This window comes from Phyllobates terribilis, unplaced genomic scaffold (assembly GCF_046119375.1).
Source record: "Phyllobates terribilis strain yellow unplaced genomic scaffold, ASM4611937v1 Scaffold_192__1_contigs__length_3615891, whole genome shotgun sequence".
Taxonomy (NCBI): domain Eukaryota; kingdom Metazoa; phylum Chordata; class Amphibia; order Anura; family Dendrobatidae; genus Phyllobates; species Phyllobates terribilis.
This window is the reverse complement of record NW_027362952.1, coordinates 48,606-58,716: the sequence shown is the minus strand read 5'-3', so window position 1 is coordinate 58,716 and position 10,111 is coordinate 48,606.

Below are 10,111 nucleotides of genomic sequence, written 5' to 3'. Positions count from 1 at the left end.
AGTCCGTCCAACATCAACTCGCACTTGTCGGTGGTGCTTTAACACACACACATCTTTCTTTTCGCATTTTATTTCTTGAATACAGAGTTGGACAATGGCCTGATCTGTAATGCTTTTTGAGAAATAACATGCATAAGCATGGCCGATCCACATTAAAAAAGCAGCCACAGAGTGTCCGGAAACCTTCCCCCACAATTTTATTAGCCAGGGCAGCTTTTCGGCAGGGTTGGACGGGCCCACCAGAGAACCGGAGACTACTCCGACGGGCCCTGGCTTCTCCTTCTGGAGAGTTCATAGTGCCGAGGTGAGGCCATGATGATGATAGAGGCCACCATCTGCTTAGTTTTCTGTTACTTGGAATGCAAGTGCAAGTATGCAGCCATCCACCCACCCACAGGCCGCAACACTAAACTGCCAGATTTCTGGGCAGCTGCTTGCACTTGAAATATGGCTTTTTAAGCTCGTGGAGGCGGAAGCTGTCCACAATCTTATGGCGGCGGCGACTGGGTATCTATACTCGGTCCCCAGCCGCCATTATTTTTTCCGGTATTGTCTCCTCCTTCCACAAGCATGGGTCCCACAACATTACCCGTGCCCTCCCCAGTGGAAGGACTGCCTAACCACAAACACGTGGACAGGTGAATATGGCCAGAGACGGTACGGAGCCAGTCCACAACTTTTTTTGCTGAGAGTTGTATTTAGCTCAGTGAAAAGACTCGCATAGAGGGGAACATCATACTGTGTGTGGGGGAATGTACTGTGGGAGCATCATACTGTGTGGGGGGAATGTACTGTGGGGACATCATACTGTGTGTGTGGGGGAATGTACTCTGGGGACACCATACTGTGTGTTGGGGGGAAATGTACTGTGGGGACATCATACTGTGTGGGGGGAATGTACTGTGGGGGCATCATATTGTGTGTGAAGGAATGTACTGTGGGGGCATCATACTGTGTGTGGGGGAATTATACAGTATGTTGGAGGAATGTACTGTGGGGGCATCATACTGTGTATGTGTGGGAATGTACTGTGGGGGCATCATACTGTGTGTGGGGAGGAATGTACTGTGGGGAATCATACTGTCTGTGGGGGGAATGTACTGTGGGGACATCATACTGTGTGTGGGGGAATGTACTGTGGGGACATCATATTGTGTGTGGGGGGAATATACTGTGGGGGTATCATACTGTGTGTGGGGGAATGTACTGTGGGGACATCATACTGTGTGTGGGGGAAATGTACTGTGGGAGCATCATACTGTGTGTGGGGGGAATGTACTGTGGGGACATCATACTTTGTGTGGGGGGGATGTACTGTTTGGACATCATACTGAGTGTGGGGGAATTTACTGTGGGGGCATCATACTGTGTGTGAGAATTTACTGTGGGGACCTCATGCTGTGTAGGGTCATTATATTGTGTGTGAGGGGGAATATACTGTGGGGGCATCATACTGTGTGTGTGGGAATGTACTGTGGGGGCATCATACTGTGTGTGGGGAGAAATGTACTGTGGGGGCATCATACTGTGTGTGTGGGGGGAATGTACTGTGGGAGCATCATACTGTGTGTGTGTGGGGGGAATGTACTGTGGGGACATCATACTGTGTGTGTGAGGGAATGTACTGTGGGGGCATCATACTGTGTGTGGGGAGGAATGTACTGTGGGGCCATCATACTGTGTGTGGGGGGATGTACTGTGAGGACATCATACTGTGTGTGGAGGAATGTACTGTGGGGGCATCATACTGTGTGTGTGAGGGAATGTACTGTGGGGGCATCATACTGTGTGTGGGGAGGAATGTACTGTGGGGCCATCATACTGTGTGTGTGGGGGGGGGGAGTACTGTGGGGCCATCATACTGTGTGTGTGGGGGGGGGAGTACTGTGAGGACATCATACTGTGTGTGGGGGGGAATGTACTGTGGGGACATCATACTGTGTGTGGGGGGGAATGTACTGTGGGGGCATCATACTGTGTGTGGGGGGGAATGTGCTGTGGGGACATCATACTGTGTGTGGTGAAATGTACTGTGGGGACATCATACTTTGTCGGGGGAATGTACTGTGGGGGCATCATAATGTGTGTGTGAAGAGCTGTTTATCATCGTACAATGATTGAATAACGGGAGCAGATGATTTATAAAAAGCACTGAATTATATGGTGTGGATTTGCTGCTACTGTGTCACCCCAGGCCTGGATGCCACAAACTTGTAAGGCTGTGTCTGAGAGCAGGAGGGAGGTTCTCTGGTCATGGACCATTAGCATGCAGCACCTCCTGTCCCAGGCCAGTAGGGGGAGCAGGCTGCCCCTATAAAAGCTGGTACTGAGGGCAGGGTTAGGGAGACCAGGACCCACTTCTGAAGCATCCAGAAGGGTTCCCAGGAGAGAGGGACAGGTCAGCGGCAGCTGAGGAGTCCAGGAGGCTAAGGAGTAACAGCAAGCCAGGGACAGAGGCGACGAGAGCTGGTCCTGGCTGAGAGAGAACAACATACCGGACACTGGGATCCGAGGCTGTCAGAATTGCAAGTCCTGCAGCAGATCATCTACTTGCGAGGGATTTTAGGTCCCTTGGCCTAAGAAGCCTGGAAGGTCCGCCACACAGAGGGACCAGTACAGCACAGACAAGCTATAGGTACCTAGGGCCCGAGTCGCAAGCCATACAGGCGTAGTACACGGCCAGCTCAGGGACGTGGGCTATCATACCACTAAAGGGGGAGATAGTCAGCAAGGGCAGAGAGAGAACGGTAGGCCTACCCACTCACCCTGACCAGTGGAGCTCGCCCGAATGCCCTCAGACACCCAGGTCCATTCCTCCCTGTACTCCTGGTGGGTCTGTGATAAGATCTGCAGTAAAAGACCCTGGACTGCATTATTGGACTCTGTGTGATTACTGCTGCGCCTGCACCATCACCCCCATCATCCTATTACACTGCCCTGAGGCTACACTCCTCCCATGGGGAGTTGTACTATTCCCTGCTGCACCCCCAACACCAGCCTCAGCGGTCTACCCCGCAGCGGCGGTCCTCCCTGACCGCAATCCACAGGTGGCGTAGTCGGACTTTCAAAACCTACAAATACACTGCCACAGCATTTGGTCTGACCACCCTGAGCCACGGGACCGGGTCGCCACTACTACTCCCAGCATTGCCCTGTTGTCTGGTTCCGAGAGCCCCACGGCCCAGGGGGCGAGTCACTACAAGTAAGGATAGACGATACAATAAGCTCTATAGTAACATGTAGCAGCGAGTCAGCGGAATGTATCAATTCTAATATTGAGCAGAATTGATTTCAGCCTGTTGATTTTTCCCTCCAGAACAGTGGAGGGCTCCTCGGGAAAATAAATTGGCCATCCCTGGTATAACGTAATACAAAAATCTCACATTTTATGAGAGAAAACTGTATTTTATAACGATGCTTCCGTACATAAATCGAGAGAACTTCTTTTCATCAGACGACCCCTTTATCACCTATCCAAGGTGATCGGTGGTGTCCAACAGCTTAGAGCGGCACTGATGGGCAGAATGTGGCACTTTTATCACTTTTGGAATTGGGCAGCGGTGCACATGCTCAGTCTGACCTCCATTCTTGCCCTTTGGGGCTGCAGAGCGCTCTGCTTTTTCCAACAGCTCCATTGAGAATGAATGGATCAGTGGTCGGGCATCCAACCAGACGCTCCATTTTGTAACAGGGATAGAAATAGATGAGAAGATGCACTTAACTGTTTGGCCGCAGCAAGAGTGCATCGAGTGCCTGTGCTTGGTTTGAACAGTCATTCTGTGCTGACAGAGTCCCTTTAAGGCCTCAAACCTATTAGATAATTGTCAGCCCTACATTGTTTCTGGGCAGACAGTTACACAAGATTATGTCCCATTTCATGAAGATTATCCTTTTACACGCCTGTTTTAGTGAAGGATTAGCTGGAAAAACCTGCGGCGCTGTTAAGCTTCTCCCCAAGAAGCTCCGCAAGGCTTCAAAATTTTGCCGGTACTGGTCAAGACTGGTGGACACATGGGAAAAGTCAAATTTTGGCAAAATTGAACAATCTGCATTGTGTGTAATATTTTATGATACAATAAATGATTAGAAAAATGCAAGTTTTATTAATGAGAAAAAAACTGAACTTTGCAGAATTTGTTGGCGACATAGAAATATGTAAAAAATATAAAAGTGTAAAAATTTTTTTACAATTTTTGATGCTTACATTAAAAACTTGAGCAATTCCCCCAAAAATCATTAGAGCCATGAAATCAATACATATACAGATGAAACCAGAAGTTTCCATCCACTATATAAAGAGACACATCTGCATGTTTTTATCAATATCTGACATGAAATCAGAATAAACCTTTCCCGTTTTAGGTCAATTAGGATTACCATCATTTTTGATATTTTCCAAATGCCAGAATAATGAGAGAGAGAGAATGTTTTAAGGCATTTTTATTACTTACTGCAAAGTCTTAACATTATTCTAATCACTAATCAGTGTGTATATTTGTTCACGACACAATAGAATCCCATAATTTCTGCCTATTCACATCTTAGTATTATGTATGATCAGGTTAGAGTGTATGGCTGCTGAGCGCTAGCATTTATGGGCGCCTCCCCCTGACCTTGGCTGTTTCTGGCTCTTAGACCCTTCTGGTACGCACTGCCGTCATGTCCGTGACTGCACTGCCGGCTTGCGGGTCAAATGCCAGAAGCCGCAGAGTCACATGTATTGGGGCGGGCACAGAATGTCTCACGCCGTATACCAGCCAGAACACATACCGGAAAGTCAGGTGACACACTTTTTCTCTCCGGCTCGGTTCATGATTGGATTAGGCTCCCTATATAACATCTGGCGTTCCCCTCCCTGGCACGACCCCTGAGGAAGTGTTGATGAAACGCGCATCGGGGTGGAGGGACGGGTGCTTACCCTGCCTAGAAGCTGCCATTCTAACCAGGTATTTCTTTCTCATGATGTGTTGAGCTGTTTTGTCTATTTGTGGACAGTGCCACTATTACACTATAGTTATTCTATGGGACCGTACCCAGCCTCTTTTATGTACCCAGTCTCCCCTGATAGATATACTAACATTATTAACCGCTATATGCATTAGTTTCTTTGAGGCTGGAAACAATACGTTATCTTTATCTAAGCACTTTGCACTTTTTTGCTGGACAGTCGACTCTATATCATCATATGCACTGCCGCTTTACATTTTATAGGCGTATCTCAAACTCATCAGTGATAGTCTAGTGACCGTTATAATAGCATATGCATTTCTTTCTTTCTATTTTTGCCACATGAGCGGTTATTCAGATTGAAATCTTTTGTAGTGCATTTGTATAGTCACATTATTTCAGTAATGGGGTAATATATGGTTATTACTCTTGCTGCGCAGATATAGGGTACAGCATTTGTTTGTCCCTCACATTTGAGGCCCCTGGTATTTTAATTATTGTTATTTTATGTTCTAATAAAATTATATTGTTAATATTATTTGAAGTGTTCATGTTTTTGTTTATCCTACCAGGGTTCTGGTTATAGCAGAATCAATTTTTGATATATATAAAGTCAAAAGTTTACATACATTTCATTAGTATTTGGTACCATCACCCTTAAACTGAATGACTTGGGTCAAACTTTTGGGATATCCTTCCACAAACTTCTCACAATAGTTGGTCGGAATTTGGACCCATTCCTCCTGGCAAAACTGGGGTAACAGATCCAGGTTTGTAGGTCGCCTTGCTCGCAGCAAGAGTGCCCATAAATTTTCAATAGGATTGCAATCAGAGCTTTGTGATAGCCACGCCGAAACATTGACTTTGTTATTCTTAAACCACTTTGTTCCCATTTTGTCAATATGCTTCGGGTCATTGTCCATTTGGAATACCCATTTCCGCCCAAGCTTTAACTTCCTGGCTGATGTCTTGAGATGTTGCTTCAGTATTGCCACATAATCTTCTTTTCTCATGGTGTCATCTATTTTGTGAAGTGAACCAGTCCCTCCTGCAGCAAATCAACCCCAGATCATGATGCTGCCACCCCCATGTTTCACAGTTGGGATGGTGTTCTTAGGCTTCCAAGCTTCTCCCTTTTTCCTCCAAACGTAGCGATGGTCATTATGCCAAAAAAGTTCAATTTTAGTTTCATCAGACCACAGACATGTCTCCAAAAATTAAGGTCTTTGTTCCTGTGTGCATTTGCAAACATTAATTTGGCTTTTTTATGTTTCTTTTGGAGTAATGGCTTCTTCCTGGCAGAGTGGCCTTTCAGCCCATGTTGATACAGTACTCGTTTCACTGTGGTTATTGACACAATCTTACCAGCTTCCGCCATCATCTTCACAAGGTCTCTTGCTTTTGTCCTTGGGTTGATATGCATGTGTCGGACCAAAGCACGTTCATCTCTGGGACACAGAACCCGTCTCCTTCCTGAGCGATAAGATGGCAGTACATTCCCATCTTGTTTGTACTTGCGTATAATTGTTTGTACAGATGACCGAGGCACCGTCAGGTATCTTGAAATTGTATCTAAGGATGAGCCAGACTTGTCCAAGTCCACAATTCTCTTCCTGATATCTTCGCTAATTTCTTTAGACTTTCCCATGATACTACAGAAAAAAAAACTATTAGAAGCTTCCAAACACATTACATCATCATATGGGCAGTCCAGAATTGTTTAAAGGCATAGTAATCTTAGTGTGTGTAAACTTTTGACTTTGCAGTAAGTAATAAAAATGACTTAAACATTCTCTCTCTCTCTCATTATTCTGGCATTTGGCAAATTTTAAAAATTATGGTAATCCTAATTGACCTAAAACGGGAAAGGTTTATTCTGATTTCATGTCAGATATTGAGAAAAACATGCAGATGTGTCTTTTTATATAGTGTATGGAAACTTCTGGTTTCAACTGTATGTGTGTGTATGTATGTATATATGTATATATTACACATACAGTTATGGCCGAAAGTGTTCACTCCCTTGAAATTGTTTCAGAAAATGAAGTATTTCTCCCAATTATTGCTGTTACACATGTTTTGCTATACACACTTTATTTTCTTTGTGTGTATTGCAACAACACAAAAAAGCAGAAAAAAAGGCAAATTGGACATAATTTCACACACAGCCCCAAAAATGGTCTGAACAAAATTGTTGGCACCCTCAACTTTAATATTTGGTTGCTCACCCTTTGGAATAAAATAACTGCAATCAATCGCTTCCTATAACCATCAACAAGCTTCTTACACCTCTCAGCTGGAATTTTGACCACTCTTCTTTTGTAAACTGCTCCATGTCTCTCATAGTTGCTGCTACTTCATACCTCTCCAGCGCTATGTTTCCATCCATTTCTGCGGGCTTCTTGAAGTATGTTTGGGGTCATTCTCCTGGAAGAACCATGACCTAGGACGCAAACCCAGCTTTCTGACACTGGGCACTACATTGCGACCCAAAATCCGTTGGTAATATTTTTCAACAATTTTGGTTCTCAAGTACTCAGACAGTTCTCTTCTCTTTCTGTACTCCATGCTTAGTGTGGCACACACAGACACAATGCAAAGATTGAGTCAACTTCTCCACTTTTTATCTGGTTTCAGGTGTGATTTTCATATTGCCCACACCTGTTACTTGCCACAGGTTAGTTTGAATGAGCATCACATGCTTGAAACAAAGTTGTTCACCCACAATTTTGGAAAGGTGCTATCAATTTTGTCCGGCCCATTTTTGGGGTTTTGTATGAAATGATGTCCAATTTGCCTTTTTTCCTTTTGTTTGTTTTTTTCTTTTGTTCCAATACACACAAAGAATATTAAACATGTGTATAACAAAACATGTGTAATTGCAATAATTTTCTGGGAGAAATACTTCATTTTCTGGAACAATTTTAAGATTGCCAACACTTTCGGCCGTGGCCATATATAGTAGCTGAGTACAGGTGGCTGCTGGGGCCCCTGATACCATTACTATGTGGCCCTTACACCTGATATACAGTGGTGGCCAAAAGTATTGGCACCCCTGCAATTCTGTCAGATAATACTCAGTTTCTTCCTGAAAATGATTGCAATCACAAATTCTTTGGTATTATTATCTTCATTTAATTTTCTTGCAAAGAAAAAACACAAAAGAGAATGAAACAAAATTCAAATCAATGATCATTTCACACAAAACTCCAAAAATGGGCCAGACAAAAGTATTGGCACCTTCAGCCTAATACTTGGCTGCACAACCTTTAGCCAAAATAACTGCGAACAACCGCTTCCGGTAACCATCAATGAGTTTCTTACAATGCTCTGCTGGAATTGTAGACCATTCTTCTTTGGCAAACTGCTCCAGGTCCCTGATATTTGAAGGGTGCCTTCTCCAAACTGCCATTTTGAGATCTCTGCACAGATGTTCCATGGGATTCAGGTCTGGACTCATTGCTGGCCACCTTAGAAGTCTCCAGTGCTTTCTCTCAAACCATTTTATAGTGCTTTTGGAAGTGTGTTTTGGGTCATTGTCCTGCTGGAAGACCCATGACCTATGAGGGAGACCCAGATTTCTCACACTGGGCCCTACATTATGCTGCAAACTTTGTTGGTAGTCTTCAGACTTCATAATGCCATGCATACGGTCAAGCAGTCCAGTGCCAGAGGCAGCAAAGCAACCCCAAAACATCAGGGAACTTCCGCCATGTTTGACTGTAGGGACCATGTTCTTTTCTTTGAATGCCTCTTTTTTTTCCTGTACACTCTATGTTGATGCTTTTTCCCAAAAACCTCTACTTTTGTCTCATCTGACCAGAGAACATTCTTCCAAAACGTTTTAGGCTTTCTCAGGTAAGTTTTGGCAAACTCCAGCCTGGCTTTTTTATGTCTCGGGGTAAGAAGTGGGGTCTTCCTGGGTATCCTACCATACAGTCCCTTTTCATTCAGACGCCGACGGATAGTACGGGTTGACACTGTTGTACCCTCGGACTGCAGGGCAGCTTGAACTTCTTTGGATGTTAGTCGAAGGTTCTTTATCCACCATCCGCACAATCTTGCGTTGAAATCTCTTGTCAATTTTTCTTTTCCGTCCACATCTAGATAGGTTAGCCACAGTGCCATGGGCTTTAAACTTCTTGATGACACTGCGCACGGAAGACACAGGAACATTCAGGTCTTTGGGGATGGACTTGTAGCCTTGAGATTGCTCATGCTTCCTCACAATTTGGTTTCTCAAGTCCTCAGACAGCTCTTTTGTCTTCTTTCTTTTCTCCATGCTCAATGTGGTACACACAAGGACACAGGACAGAGGCTGAGTCAACTTTACTCTGTTAGAACCCTCCTGTTAGTTTTTGCTATCTTGTGTTTTGCGGTCACGTGACTAGCTGCCTATATATTCCAGCTCCGCCCTTCTGGCTTTGCTGGACTTCAGTGTTTTTTGCCTGTCTCTCTAGCCAGGTGCTTCGGTGCCTATCTCTGTCTAGTTTGCTTGGTCCTCTGGACCTCTAGTACTTTTTGTTCAGTTTGTATTTTTGCTCTGCAACAACTTCTGTTAGGAGGTGTCCATTTTTTGTCCCAGTCCTTAGTTCTTTTAGGGACCCCTCCCTTTATTCTATAGGTCTCTGTTCAGACTAGCCGAGGACGAAGGCGGGTCTGTTCACAAGGAACAGGCTGCCCGCTACATCGTAGGGATTCAGCTTAGTCTTACTGTAGGGACAGCTTTTCCCTTTCTTTCCTTAGTTTATGTTGCAGATCATAACATAATCCATGTTAACTTGTTGCAAGTGTGATTTAGTTATTGCCAATTGTATCCAATTTGGCTTTAGGACAATTCTTTTTGTGTTTTTTCATTGAAGACAAATTAAATGAAGATAATAAGACCAAAGAATTTGTGATTGCAATCATTTTCAGGAAGAAACTGAGTATTATCTGACAGAATTGCAGGGGTGCCAATACTTTTGGCCACCACTGTATAGGAGCTGAGTACAAGCAGCTGCCGGGGCCCCTGATACCATTACTATGTGGCCCTTACACCTGATATATAGGAGCTGAGTACAGGCGGCTGCTGGGGCCCCTGATACCATTACTATGTGGCCCTTACCCCTGATATATAGGAGCTGAGTACAGGCGGCTGCTGGGGCCCCTGATACCATTACTA